Genomic DNA, 16512 nt, shown 5'->3' on the forward strand with positions numbered 1-16512 from the left:
TTATTTTTAAGCTATGTAAATTAAAATTTTACCACTTCATCAATATTATGTTAAGACGAATGCGTGAAAATTTCAACTCGATACAAAGCTACTGTTGTTGGCTTTGTTGTGGGCCTCCACCTGGCTTTGTTCGATTTCCTCCCATTAAAATGCTTGCCGCCGTCGTGTAAGTTAAATATTCTCGAGTACGGCGTAAAACACCAGTCAAATAAATAAATAAATAAATGACAAAAACAAACCCATATGCTCAGACTGAACGTGAACTTTGGGGAGATGTAGTTAGCCATGAAAGGGAATAGAGTAGATGTACTCAAAGTAAACGTATAATCGTCGTTGTATTGGCTTTCGGAACATGGCAGTGTCACTACCATGTACCTCCCACGCATGAGCAATCTGTGCTCTGTGCTGCTCTCGGGCTTGAATGGTCCAGTCTTCCAGATCCTGGAATTCCCTGCCGCCATACACCAGGGCATCAGCAAATAGCTTTGGTGTACACGGTGTTGGTGCCGTGATCTTCAACCATTCACAGGGTTGCAATTTTCACCCTTAGGATGCACGAATCGCAAAACACAGTTAGCGATTTACAACTGTATAACATACGAAGTGATCTTTATGCAACCCGTAAATAGCCACATATTTGTTACAGCACAATAATTTTGGCCTGTCTTGTTGATTTAATGACAAGATCTTAACACTATCCAATTTGATAATAATATCTGTACATGACAGTGTCATTCTGCTTTATTTTGGTTTAGAGGTCAGTATTTCAACGTATCACCTCACTTAAGTTGAATGTAACATACAGCACATCTCCGGGTACAAAGCTATAGGCTACCTAGTGATACAAGTGTTACAAATACCACTCAAGCCATTATCGACTTAGATGTATGGACCTCCTTCCAGGGAAATGGACGATGATTCCGTACATCGCCTAGACAATCATAAGGTTCCGGGCATTTGCATGGGTGAGACAGTGGGCCTATGACAAAGTGCGGCAGGACCTAAAGCAGACCATGTCATCAAACACATTCCAGAACTCAATGAGCCTTACATGGATGAGCCCACACTGTCTTTGTAAGTAACATTATCTTTGTTTACAGATCTTACAGATATGCTTATATGTTTTGTAGTAGGTCATCGCAATAGGATAGTCGCAGAAACCGTTATTGTTGTTGTTAGCTACATAAAGAATTTACATAGATAATCACAAAAAATGTATAGAAATTTACATCACGTAAAATGAATTAAATATCATGGATCAAGTAACCATTATTTTTAAATATTATAAACATCACAATAAAACTAGATAGTTGCTAAATCCCATCTTCACTTTAAAATACAACTACATGCACTTTTGATGGAGATGAATTGGATAAATTGTGTGTCACTTACCATGCACGTGTACAGTGCTTAGGTTATTCTTGGGGACCAGTAATGATGGGTGTACCGGGAGACGAGAGTGAGTGAGTGTTGTGTGAGCCAAAATCATGTTACTGTATTCATCTTGTGCGTCATTAGATCACCGCTTTCAACATATGAATGTAGTTGAATATATGAATATATGTTGAATTAGATCGCCTCTTTGGATACATGAACTGTTGCAATCAAAACGCTACTGAGATACATATTTAACCCGAGGTTAGTGACTATATTCATCGCGGTGAAATGGATCTCCGCTTTGGATATATGAACAGCTGCAGTCAAAGCGCAACTTTTTATTATCGACAGCTTATATTCTAGCATGGTACACAATTTGAATACTGATTTCACTCAGTCTCCTAGAAGATACCTTGCGTCTTTCCTAAATACCTGAAAACTATTCACTGTTTCTCTTTGTGTGAATCCGTATTATTTTCGTACTTTGTATGCTTTCTCAGTCGCACTACTGCGACGAGACGTCCAACCATCAAAATCAACGAATATTTATGAGTTATATTTACAAGGAAGTGTATTATCGAAATTTGACTGAAGACTGTTAAAAAAAATCAGCGCAAATCTAACCATGGCCGCGATGAAACAACTCACCGCCGAACCTGAAACTGGCTCAACTCCTGGGATACGGCAGACCTAGATCGAAACACTGAAAGAATTTTACAAGGTTTATAAATCAGCGACCCAAGTAAGTGTTTTGCACAGCTACAGGCCAGCTTCGGTACTCAGATAGAACAGATTAATGTCAATATAACGACGTTGACAAAACGAGTCAATGCGGTGGAAGACTCACCTGAGTACACTAACCACGATTTTGTTAAAATTATAGAGAAAGAAATTCTTAGTATCAAAAATATTATCTTTTATGAGGCAGATCAAAGATGAGAAATTAAATCTGTGGGATCGAGAATGGAATTTAATCACGAAAAGAGTACATGGTGAAACGCCTGAATCCGTCACGAATACAGATAAACTTTTTCAACTGAGAATTTTTTTTTTGAGAGGTTAAGATTACCACGTCGTCAGGTGATAGCTGTACATCGTCTCTCCGGGGTCCAGCACGTTACAAAAGTATCACGGTTCGATTCTTGATACTGTATGACAGAGATCTGATCCTAGTTACAGCTCTCTCCCAAATTTGCGGCCAGTTTTCAGCCAGAAACATTATGACCAAGTACAGAAACTACATCTATTGCTTCCAGAGAAACAGGCCAAGAAAAAGCTCGTGTATCTTCATCTTTCGCTACTAATCCAAAATAAAGGTGATCCAGTGACACAAATACAACAACTTTACTATTTCTAATCAATGCGACTGTGTATGCATCATATTAGTAAATTAGTAATTCATAATGATGACCTCCAATCAACAGAGGGACGAGTGCGCCTGTGTATTTCAACTGGTTACAAATTACCAGAGCGAGGTAAACCTCTTGTAATTGAGAACATTCAGAAAAGGCTAAGGAGTATTTTAAATTTAGATATCTTCAAAAATTGTGTAAACAAACTGACAAACAAAGGGCTGAAGATGGCAGTGTTAAATCTGTTCCGCAAGCTTACCATGAATGGCCCAAATTGTACGAAGGCTTTTTGAGCAGCCGAACTGAATATTGTGTGTTGGTTACCCCAAGAAAATGATACTTACCAAATGGCGGGGCCTCCGTTCCTCAGTTGGTTAGCGCGGTAGCGCAGCGTAATGACCCAGGAGTCTCTAACCAATGCGGTCGCTGCGAGTTCAAGCCCAGCTCATGCTGGCTTCCTCTCCGGCCGTACGTGGGAAGGTCTGCCAGCAACCTGTGGATGGTCGTGGGTTTCTCCGGGTTCTGCCCTGTTTCCTCCCACCATAATACTGGCCTCTGTCGTATAAGTGAAATATTCTTGAGTACAGCGTAAAACACCATTACGCCATCATTTAAGTCATTAGTGGAAGAGTGATTTATGAGGAAGGATACAGCAAGTGAGTATGCAGCATTCCATACAACCTCGCTTCAAGAAGAACATGGGTAGCCGAACTGGCAGCTAGAAATACTGCCCTTAAGAAAAAACAACAGATGGAAGAGTTAGAAAAACAGCTTGGCCTTAATACTGACATAGAAATAACTAAAACTAGAGCACTTGTGCTTGATCAGATAGAAACCCACAGTGGTGTTACTAGATGTTTTGTAAATGGGGATCGTCACAATGTGTCCCTTAATGTTCACAATCTTATTCCAAATGTGTCTGAATCCGTTCACGCTGGAAATCTTCTTGTTGATGTTAACCATGATTCTACCCATGTTAAACAGGTGTATAATCTGAACTCTTCTAATCGTGTTTACCAGGTAGTTCAGGTAATGTTTACCGTCCCAGGTGTGTGAATGTTAATCCAGCTATTAGTGTTACCCATGGCATGTATGAAATGCCATATCAGTTCAAGCAGCGGCCAATGGTTTCAGACAAGCACGACGTCACCAATATAAGGCCGGCTGAACAAACTGTCATTTCAGTGGTGCATCAGCTTCGCAAACCTATGCCAGACATCAAGAAGTTTTAGGCTATCCGATGGAATACCAATGATTTATTCGACAGTTTAAAACAAAAGTTACGAATTCGGAGGACTGTAATGAATGCCTAAACTACCTGGATCAATTTACTAGAGCTGAAGCAAATAGTAGTGTCAGTGGATTTGCCCATCTAAGTTCGGAAGAATAAGTTTTTTGAAAACTTTTAAAAAAACGATCTTTATGGTGGCATAACGGAGACACGAGTCAGGGTCCAGTGGTGTATAGGATGATTGTCCATTTGTTTGGTGCTGTATCGTCACCAAGCTGCTCTAACGCTGCGCTAAAGCGAACTTCTTCGGACAACCAACGCCACTACAGTGATGCTGCAGTCATTAACAACAATTTCTGCGTTGACGATTGTTTGGTGTCCGTTGACACTGAGGACAATGCATTGAAACTGGTGCAGGAAGGAACATCTTTATGCCAGGAGGATTTCACCTTGCAAAGTGGATAAGTAACAGTCACAACGCCATGGCATCGATTGCACCAAAGGAACGTTCCAAGGGCGTTAGGCAGCTCGGACTCGAACATGATGCCTTGCCCTCCGTACGTGCCCTTGGCGTTTATTTGGCAGTGGAAACAGATACCTTTGGATATTAATTTGCGGAAACGCATCAACATTGTTCCAGAAGGGAGATCTTGTCTGTTGTGAGATCCGTATATGATCATTTGGGACAAGCTTTACCCTTTGTTCTTTCTGCTAAAATCCCTCTACAAGAGCTGTGTCAGCAGAAGATAGGATGGTACGAAGCTTTAAATCGAAAGAATCTACATCCTTGGAGGCGCTGGTTATCTGACCTTCCCAAACTTGCTGATTTCCAGTTGGTCCGATGTTACAAACCTCAAGGGTTTGGCCCTATAGCAACGAGGGATTTACATATCTTTTCCGACGTCACTGACAATGGATATGGGGTTGTGATTTTATATGCACTTTCTGAAAACCACAGATGATGAACACTGTTCTTTCGTGCTCGCTAAGTCCAGAGTGGAACCCTTACAGAAGATTACAACTCCACGTAGGAAACTGGCTGTGGCCACCGTAACAGTTCGTCTGAGCTTAATGGTAGCTAGAGAGATCGGTGAACCCATCGACAGGATATGTTTCTGGAGTGACAGCGCTTCAGTTCTGCGCTATAGATCAATCGAATCAACCAGATTTCACACGTTTGTTGGAAATCGGGTGAATTTCATCCGTGAAACCTCTAAACCTAACAAGTGGGATTATATCTACTCCCAAGCGAGCCCAGCAGATTGTGCTTCAAGAGGAATGATAAGGGGTAAGTTAATACGCAACCAGGGATGGATACTAGGACCCAACTTTCTGTGGAGACTCAAAACAAACTGGCCACATCACGACCTTAGCAGCACAATATCCTTCGAGGACCCTGAAGTCAAGAAGGCTACTCTGTCCACAGTAGTCAGATATTCAACAGATCATATGGAAAATCTGTTGACTTACCATTCCGATTGGCAAAAACAGACGAATATAATATAATTAAAGACGTAGAGCACACAAAGTAACACCACAGCAGCGACAACAGTGTGATAACTGGCAAATGGTAACACGTAACCAATGAAATACGGCCTCTTGTCAATTTATGTTACTCTGGGTTTTATTTTAACTGTTATAACTGGGTTGAGACCCACACAGAGCAGTATAAAATTTATTTATGTGTTTCATACTTGTTTAACGCCTTACTCAAGAGAATCTCCACTATGGTTTATGGGTGGAGAGAACCATGGAAAACTATCGGCCTTTCACAAGTTACTGACGATCTTCCCCAAGTTACTGATGATCTTCCGCCCACATGAGACGTACAGGTACGTGTTACAAATGTTTAAGTGTAGTGCACATCCATTTATCCCTGCATATTGTCATTGTAGGTTTTAATTGTGACAATTTTCCATCAATAGTACAAATTTACACCGTCCCTGGATTAACAGAACTAGATAAAAAAAAATGCAGTGATGTTAAGTGCAGTGTATTACGCGTCACTGGTATAGAATTACTCAAAATACTTTAAAAACACCGTCATCACATTAAAACACTGCAAAAAGACCCGTTGGGTGGATCAGTTTAGTATTGAGTTACTGTTTCTGCTGTGTCATGCTGTATAAGGCAGTGTAATTAGCTAAGAACTGTAAATTCATTGTGTATTGATACAGCAATATGAACGATCTTTGGTGAAATGTATGGAAGGTCGTAATTGCCATAATGCTATGTCAAGTGTATTTCCGCTACTTTAAGGCCTACTGTACACATAATACGGAGAAACCGTAAGGTTCTGTTTACCATTACGGGTGAACTTACCCATTTCTTTATGACAAACTATGTTGAACACAATATATTTGTTTTAATTATTTTATTGTTATTTATTTTAAAAATTACACCCAGCCCTAAGTTGGTACGGATTGATCCAAATCAGTCCAAGCCTACCAGGTTACAAACAAAAGATGGCAAACTTGCCTTTCGAACGCATCACCCCCTATCAGCTTTGCTTCATCAACGTGGGAGTGGATTAGTTTGAACCCTTTGAGGTCAAGCGCGGAAATTCTTAAGTTTACCTGTATGATCAGCCAGACAGTTCATTTGGAAGTTGCCACGGCACGGACTCTTGTGTAAATGCAGTGCGTAGGTTCATAGCTAGAAGGGGACCAGTCCAGTCGATCAGATCTGATAACGGGACTAACCTAGTTGGTTGTGAACAAGAGCTGTGTGAGGAAGTAGACCGTTGGAACAAAGCAACGATTCACCAGACACTTCTTCAAAGAAACATAACATGGATCTTTAATCGGCTCATTTTGGAGGTGTATGGGAACGCCTGATTAGTTTAGTGCGAAAGATTCTGCTACGGTACTTTCTTCTGCGCTAAAAGTTCTTCAACTTGATGATGAATCTCTACGAACGCTGTTTTGCGAAGTGGAATCCACACTGAATGGATGTCCGATTACAGAAATACCCAGAAATGCAATAGACATGGGGGGGGGGGGGGGGAGGGGGTAAGACCAAATCATCTTCTGTTATTACGATCCGGCTAAATCCTTCCTCCAGGGCGCTCTGATGCTTCTGATAACTACCCTCGGCGCAGATGGCGTCAAGTACAATATCTCTCGGGCTTATTTTGGAAAAGATGGATCAAGGAATAGCTACCTTTGCTTCAGAAATGGATTCTGCCTGGGAAGAACATCAGCAGTGGTGATCTTGTTCTCATCGTCGAAAATACACCAAGAGACTGCTGGTCTCTTGCAAAGGTAGTAGAAACTATTCTTGTGTATGCTATATAGATGTGAGGTCGGCCATGTTTGTTGCAGAAAGAATTTCAACCAAAACGCCAAATTCCGCCACACAGTTGTAACAGTTTATTCGGTTCTGAGAAACACCGGTGAGAGGAAAAAAAACCAGGGGAGGTCACCCTGACCTGAAACGACAATAACAATACATACTATAAACCTTCCATGTATTTACCATACATAACATAGGCTTACACCCAAATATCCTGTACCTATATACTGTCCTAGAATACACTTATACCATATATCAACACTAACTTAATAGTCATGTACCATGGTGAAGGGTTATTATGACCGCAACCACACGGGTAACTTGATAATGACTGTATATGCTATGGCCATGGACATATATAGACGTGTAACAATTACAGCACGAGTATTTAAACCTGTCAGTGCTATACATTGTTCCTGTATTGCCACTTAATTATAGACCGGTTCCAACTCAAACAAACTGATAGGCATCTTATATTTTTTACAGTGAACAAAATATTTTCAGTGTACAGACACAGAATAAAGCTAGTAGCGAATGACTAGTTGTGTAATCACCACTCCATTAATTACCAAGAGTGAAACATTTAACTTCGTCGGACCTTTCATTTTGGATCTACATATAATACCCATATTTACTGAATGTAGGGCTCGTAACATGCATTTGTCTAAAACATCCGTATGCATCTAAGAATACAAAAAAATATTCAAACACATTTCTGAAATGCTATTTAATCTCTCATAACTCTCTACTAATAACTAACAGTAAAAGCAAATACTCGCTTAGGCGTTTCTGTTTTTCACAAATACTAACTAGACAAAATATGTTGCGCCGTAAGAACCAAGGCGTTGTGTTACTGAGTGCTCAATTACCGTTACATAGCGACACTCGGCTACGTATAAACTTTTGGCATTTACAACTCGCACGTTCACAGTTACAGTCGAGCGATTGCACTCGAAACATCGTTAAAACATCCTTGCATAACTAAAACGGTCATACAAGTTTACTAAGCTTCTAAAATAATATACATTACAAAGAAAGTTCAATTTACCTGCTGGTCAGTGAATCGTCATGCCGATGACGGTGCAGGGATTGCTGGGTATACAATTCCTACCTCCTTTTACAGAAAACTTACCAAGGGGGAATTAATCATACGCTAGACCTGTTACATAGACAAGAAAAGTTTATTTAGGATGGCAAAATTGAGTCCAGGAACTCTCTTCTCCTTCGCCCTATGACTAAGTTATGCCTGGTGCTGGTGGCTGATAGGTAACTGCAAAACTGCAGTGCTCAGTATTATCTTTCTGATCTTTGGATCTTCTAAAACTATAGTCATTGATACTGTGATCATTCGGCCTGAATAATTTTTTTTTTTTTTTTTTGATTGGTGTTTTACGCCGTACTCAAGAATATTTCACTTATACGACGGCGGCCAGCATTATGGTGGGTGGAAACCGGGCAGAGCCCGGCGGAAACCCACGACCATCCGCAGGTTGCTGGCAGACCTTCCCACGTACGGCGGCCTGAATGAAGTTATAGCAATGATTGATTTGATTGTTCTTCTCAACTAGAGGGCCGACATGTAACAGTCAAACCTCTGTTTATGTAAAGTAATGTATTAATTAATGTTGGTCGCCATCGTATAAGGGAAATATTCTTGAGTACGGTGTAAAATACCAATCAAAGAAATAAATGATTGTTGTGTAGCGTTGTAATGATCAAAGGGAGATAAATCATTCTTCTTTCTCATTCACTCAATGCACACTGAATGCACACTGAACGGATTAGTACATGGGAAAATTTGATCACGATACCCAGGTCAAAAAAAAGGTAAATAGTTAGTTTTGTGTTGATTAAATGTTTGTACCTGTTTTACAAGGTCACAGTTATTGAACTCATGTATACTGGTATCAGCTTAAAATTCAAATACTCTTTGAAAGTTGATTCCCTTACATGCGAAAATGTCACGATCGTTGTGCAACGACACATGTTTATGATATGTGTAAACAAAGAATGTTACTGCAGGTTGTTGAAGCATATAACCGATACACAGTGATACAGATCATTGATAGATAAGAACTGATGGTGTGAGACGATGTGTAAGATGTAAGCAGTGATATACACGTGATTTGTATATACACGGCATATACATATGTAATTTGATTACTGAAGGTCGTATAAAGTCATGATTGCATTTGGTGTTTGTTGTAGTCAATCTCTCTTTCTGAATCAAATGAATAGAAAACCTAACCGTAATTCATAACGATGGAATAAAACGAAGACAGTGATTTGACGGAGTTTCGGTATTTTACGTCTACTTTTCGGGTAATATGAAAATCCTGCGATATGAGAAGCTCCAAACAAGCAATGAAGCGATGTTTTGGTCAAAATATGGAAAAATGGTATCCTACTCCAGTCACACTGAAATATCTTTCGCAATAGACACAGTAGAGTGGGGAAAATCACTGCACCACCAATGTAACTTATTGAAAAATCTCGAGTTACGTAGCAATAAAATAAATACATAACTTTTAGCCTTATACTTCCGGTCCGCATGTCAAATATTGATGATAGCTAGACGACGGCATGTGCTCTCTGTAAGGATTCGGGTATGATTTTGCTCTAGTTGCCACTCGTTACGTAGTAGGCCTACCATACCTTAACAGTTATCCATTCTAATTCATGATAACACTTATTTAACTCAGATCAGCCTATGTTTTTAATCACACAAAAGCATGCTCCCAAAGAAAAGAAAAAAAGACCCACGAAGATTTGAACTTATACTAGAGCTGCAATCTGTTCTCCACAATGACTTTGTTAGGAATGAGGGATTCCTGGCATAAAAAGGCAGAAATACGCACTCCACACTTGACAAAATATGACAAAACTGATCACATCATAAAGTTTATATTTTAAATACAAAGACAAACATTAACAAAAAGGAGACTTTGGCAGCACCTAGAAATACACACATGAACATTCAGTAAAAATATTCTTCTTGTTAACATGAATTTAGAACACAGTCCCTCGTTTGAACGAAAAATTGGCCGTTTTGATGGAGAGTGCAAATTTGAAGGATGATTATTAAGCAACCATCTTTTTTATGGCCGTATAAGTTTTATGGGTGCTTTGATCAAGTTTTAAACTGGACAACACACATAAATGAAATCTGAAAGAAAATTTCTAGGAACCTCGGAGTCATTATTCCTGATCTGTCAAATTATCCCAAGTGGAACACTTAAGTTGGTTAAATTCTCTGATTTGCACATCAGAGTTCAGATAGATGAGACACATAGAGCAGTATAACCAGCAGTATGAAATTTATTCATGTATCTGATACTTGTTTAACGTTGTGCTCAACAGAATCTTCACGATGGTTTACGGGTGGAGGTAAGCGTGGAGAACCATCGACTTTTCACAAGTTACTGACGATCTTCACCACGCGAGACGTACAGGTACGTGTTACCAATGTCCAAATGTAGGGCACATGCATTCAGCCATGCATATTGTCTCTGTAGATGTTGGCTCGCGCGTAATAAACAGATATCTGTTTTGTTTAGATTCTGAGCTTGTTTAGTTTACTTTGCAGGTTCAAACTGACATTATTCCAACGGAAAAGAAACATTCTCCAAACAAAGTTCAAAACTGAATACACGAAAACTCATCGCATATCAGCGGTGATGACTTACAAAAGCCCAAGCACATCAATTAGCCTTGTTTTCTCAGAAATCAAGGCAGTGTATAAATTTAATATTACTACACACAGATGCAGCTGCTACAGGTAAAAAATAAATGAAACGACCAATACCAGAAATGTCTTAAAGTATACATGGCGTCAGTTTGAATAGTTGGTGTGGGGCGTACAGAATATTTGTCAAAGGTAATGTCAGAGCAAGTTTAAATATATGACCCTTATATTATCATCTCTGCAGATTGTTACCATGGCATCTATCCATAAATCAAACCACTTTCATCTTTTCCCAGAGCTTATCCATTAAACTGTCCGTTTCTGCTGTTCCTACAAGAAACAGTTTCTTTGGTAACAACGCTAAAGCTTTTTCAGTTTCCGTTTCTGTTTTGTGAAAAGCGTTGGTGGCGTCCCTCCAAACCAGACCTTTTACTTTACTCGCCAGGATGCCGTATACATAAACGTCATCTAATCGATAAAAAGGGGTCGACTTCGCCATTTCAAACAAGTGTGCAGCTAAAGACGTCGTATAAAATGCTGCAAAACCGTAACAAAATGGCATAGGATACTTGTTTAAACCACTGAAGTAAGACGCTGGCATCATCCACTTTTTAACGTTTTCGTTAGGATCTCCCTCTCGGAATATGAACGCGTGAGGCTCAACTGAGCACACCAATTCCAAATTCCTTTTGGCAAGGATTGGGAACACATGAGTGCTGACGTCACGTATGTTGACGAACACGTCGTCATCAGCTTTAATGACGTTATCGGCGTGAGGACAATTTTCTGTAATCCAACGCAATCCCATCACAGCTTTCAGCGTAAGGTTTCTGTAATGGTCTATAAAGCTCCCTTGAACAATATCACCAAACTGATCATTTTCCCTCAGAATGTCTTTTTGTAGTTGTTCGTTAGTTGAACTACCGAGGAGGAATACCACTCTACTGTTGAAAGAAGGAAATAAATTTTGGTTCGCCCATGTTCTTCGTAATCGTGAACGCCTTTCATGATGACCTACAGCTGAATGTACGATGATTACGTACTTCAATTTCAGGAATCCGGAACAGACGTATTGGTTTGGGATGATAAAACGGGATGAGGTTGTTATCGGGATTTCTGCCTTTTGAGGAAAAATTGTATCAGTCTTGAAAATAGTAGACTTGTTTAACATTGCCCAGTCATTATGTTGTATGTATTCGTCTTGGTTAGACATATACAGTGAAAATAAAAACCAAGAACTGATGAACACAACGCTAAAGGGCAGCATCAGTTTTAACAGGCATCTCATTGCATGGCGAATCCTCATTGTATCACCTTTGTAGTAGCAGGCCAGCAACTGAGCGGAACTGAAATGTGACGAAAGAGTGCATATCAGAAGACAACAAAGGCAACAGCGAACTCATAATTCGTATAATCTAACTATACTCCAACACATATTATTTCGGAGAGATATTTTATTCTTTACATTTTTAAAACATATACTTTGTGGATGTGTATTAGGTTTGTGATAAAATATCAGTTGTTTGTATTTTTATAGACGCTTCATCCAACTGAAAATGCCCCAATGTTCATTTGGGTCAGTTTGATGCAATTTTGGACACCTTAAATCAATAATAAAGGGCTGACATGGATGTTGTGCCCCAGAAAAGTTTGCAGAAGATTTATATGAATACTTCCAGCGAAAGATATTTTTGGGACACGACTTCCTTGATGGTTCAAATAATAACTTGTCTATTGTTTTACGAGAACTCTTTGACACATTGATGTTATCTACATTGGGTTGTAGTCTTTTAGCTGACCTCAGCTTTTTGTTGTTGTTTTAAACAATTTGATAATTCAAAACATGTCATGTAAGTTTAATATTTTTATGTTGATTCGAAGAATACACACGTCTACAGTACATACATGTAAACGCCATCCTGTCTGATGACCCAGTTTGCAGTTCGGAGTCAGCCAATGATTGACGGCTAAAGTAGACATGTCAGTCACACATAGATTCGACACTCTCGTTTTCAACACTGGGCCAAATCTCGCCTGACCGCCCCACTTCTTTTGGTTATTTAAAGACAGTGCTACTGTACCTCTATCACTACAATGGCACTGTCGATACTATGTCTTAATGGACAAATATTAGCATATATTTTCACTACAGTAACAACCCACTACTGCTGTTTGTAGTAAATGTTCAATCAATACCAGAAGGTTTATCTTCTAACTGAAAGGGACCAGAATTTATCGTACATTAAATTTTGCCGTAATTATGTTGCTGCAAATTAATGTTACTTGTCGGTGCAAAAATTTTCGATTTAGGACAGTACTAGGAAAAGAGCCCAAAACCATGACAGAAGTCCGCCAAGCAGCTCTGCACGCGGAAGGCTTGCATAGGACAATTCCACAGGCGAGTGTGGGCGCCATCGAAGTGGACAAGATGTCTGCATTAATAACTCCTGCTCATACAGTAAATGCCGTCCAGTCTGGAAACGCTTGGGATGGTCAACTAGAGCCCTGGACATCTGGGTTCAAATCATAGAAGAGGAGCAGGATCCAGGATGTCATTCTTTCCTCCACGTCAACCCAGGCCATCACCCAAAGCAACAAATGGATTTTGGCAGTGAATACCTCATCCTCAACAGCAAAGAAAAACCTGTCACAAGTGTGGTGAGTCAAACTGTGCGTCAAGGTCTTGTATAGCCGCTCGTGCTTATTGTATCGTATGTCGTAGGACTGGACACTTCGAAAAATTATGTTGGCATCAATATGGATTTGCGCCTGTCCACAGGTCGACCCCTAGGGAAAAGGGGTCCAGAACAGAAACAAGACCTAATAAATTGTACACACAAGGACAACACTGTAAAACTCATAGTGCCCCTACAACAAAGTAATGTTTTTGTCCGAGTAGGAAAGGCAAAAATCAGCGCACTTGTAGACACTGGTGCAGCTGTATCATGTGTTACAGAATCCTTTCTACACAAAACAGGTCTTTCCTCCCTATCACTGTCAGCACCATCTATTGCAAACATTGTAGGAGTAGTTAATCACACTCTTTCGGACTCACCCTGACTCTTCCTGTAACAATAGGTAGCATTTTAATTACACATCTCTTTTGTGTCATAGACAATCTTCACACACCTTTATCCTAGCTATTGATTTTCTCACATCTAATTTAGCTATCATTAATATGGAAAATCAAACTTTATACCTGCCATATGAAAACACAGTGCACACCATACAGACAAACACAATTCCGGCTAAATCTGCAAAATCTGTCAGCATTCCTGCAAGTCACGAACATGAAAAATCTTGTTACCTTGCCCAAAAAAAAAAATGGTTCGGTTGTACTGTTTGAACCTTTACCAACATTGCCAAACAAAAAGGACAAGGTTGGTGCACGTTGCTTAGTAAAAGTCAACAAACACATTTAGGTTTAATTAGAATCATGAACCCTGCAAACAAAGAAATCCATATTCGTGCAAACAGTTCTTGCCTTGTATCAGATGTAATATGAACCAATCACGGCACAGTGACGTTCCTTTAAAGAAAAAGGTATGTGAACCTTTAAACCTTCCTCTAAGTAACTCAGACTTGTGACGTGAGCAAAAAGAAACCCTACAGTTCTTTCTTAACCAAAACGAAGATGTCTTTGCCTCTGATTTTTCAGAACTTGGAGCTACATCCTTGTACCATCATCGTATGGAAACAGGGAACGCCACACCTGTTCGACGACAACCCTATCGAACTGCACATGAAGTTAAAAATGAAGTGGATAAACAAATTGATGAAATGCCTCAGCATGGTATCATTGAGCCATCATCCTCCCCATGACAGAGTTCGTTCCTTATGGTGAAAAGGAAAACAGGTGAGTATCGTTTTGCTGTTGACCATAGACGATTAAATGCTGTCACTAAGCCGATGTCACTTCCTCTTCCACGTATAGAAGATGTATTTGATGCAGTGGGAGAGTCACAAGCTCAAATATTTTTGGTTTTAGATCTAGCATCCGGATTTTGACAAATTCCGATGGATCCTGACAGAGCGCATAAAGCAGCATTCGTAACTCACAGTGGCGTATATCAGTGGAAACGCAAGCCGTTTGGACTTATGAATGCCCCGGCAAGTTTGCAAATGGTTTATGTCAAGAGCTCTTAGAGGTCACAATTGGAAGTCGGTTCTAGTCTATGTTGACGATATCGTAGTCTTCAGCAGATCATTTGAAGAACATTTGCAACATTTAAATGAAGTTTTCAACCAGTTACGAGAAGCCTATCTGACCCTTAAACCTTCCAAATGTAATTTTGCACCAGAGAAAGGTCATTATTTGGGACATATTTTAACCAAAGATGGTGTACAAGTCGATCTTCAAAAGGCGGACGCAGTGCGTTTGTTTCCAACATCACAAAATCAAAGGGACGTTCGTAGCTTCCTTGGACTTTGCAATTGTTACAGAAGATTTATATCAGGCTACTCCAAAATAGCAGCACCACTGTCACAACTATTGCAGAATGACAAAGTCTTCGCATGGTCAGAAGAGAGCTAAGCTGCGTTTACTAACCTCAAACATGCACTGACTTCCCCACCTGTTTTGGCATACCAAGACATGCAAAACCCCTTTGTCTTCACTACAGACGCATCTGGTTATGCAATACGTTACATCCTTGGCGATGAAAATGGACGTGATTGGGTTGTAGGGTATGGGGGGCAGATCTTTGAAAGGTTTAGAAAAGAAATGGTGTGTATCGGACTTAAAATGTCTAGCAGTCATTGGAGGTATATACCATTTTCACATTTACCTTGCAAATTAAAAATTTCCGGTATTTAGGCCTACTGATCATAAGGCGTTATCTTGTTTGAGAAATTCTAATCATTCTACCGGACGCCTAGCTAGATGGTGCATCCGCCTTGAGCAGTATGATTTTGATATCATACATAAGCTTGGCATAGCAAATACAAACGCTAATGCTCTGTCAAGAACGCAGTATGATAATGACACTACACCTATAGGTACAGATGATTTGCTAGTTATACCTTCACCAGTTTCTCATATCAGCACGATACCACAGATACCAAAGTAGAATTCTTTTATGAGCACGTAAATATCAGTAATGTTGCGGTAATAAACGCTGATCAGACTCCCATCAGTTGTTTTGAAGAACAATCTAAGGCTGACTTGATAAATCTTCAAAGGCAAGACAACGACTTTAAACAAATGATTATATATCTCTGGGAAAATACGTGGGAAATTATGTGAAATCATGCATAGCTTGTCAAAAAGCTTAAACAAATAGAAAGCTTCCTCACGCTCCGCTTGCGCCATTGCCAGTTGTGTAATGGCCAAAATGCCTTTTTGTGTTTGTGAAAGTGAGATGTTGTCTTTTAGCTTTAGTGCATGCGTTTTAACGTATCATCAGTTAGACGACTAAGGGAGGCTATTTCCTTAAGTGTGGCTTAGGTCTGTTTGAACGTGGGAATGTCAGGCACAAACATGGCAAATCCCTAGAACAGACAGCGTGAAAACGGAAGAACGTAATGAAGCCCAGAAAGGGGTATGCAGTTTATTATTGGCTCAATGTAACATG

The sequence above is a fragment of the Liolophura sinensis genome, chromosome 9 (assembly GCF_032854445.1).
Source record: "Liolophura sinensis isolate JHLJ2023 chromosome 9, CUHK_Ljap_v2, whole genome shotgun sequence".
Taxonomy (NCBI): Eukaryota; Metazoa; Mollusca; class Polyplacophora; order Chitonida; family Chitonidae; genus Liolophura; species Liolophura sinensis.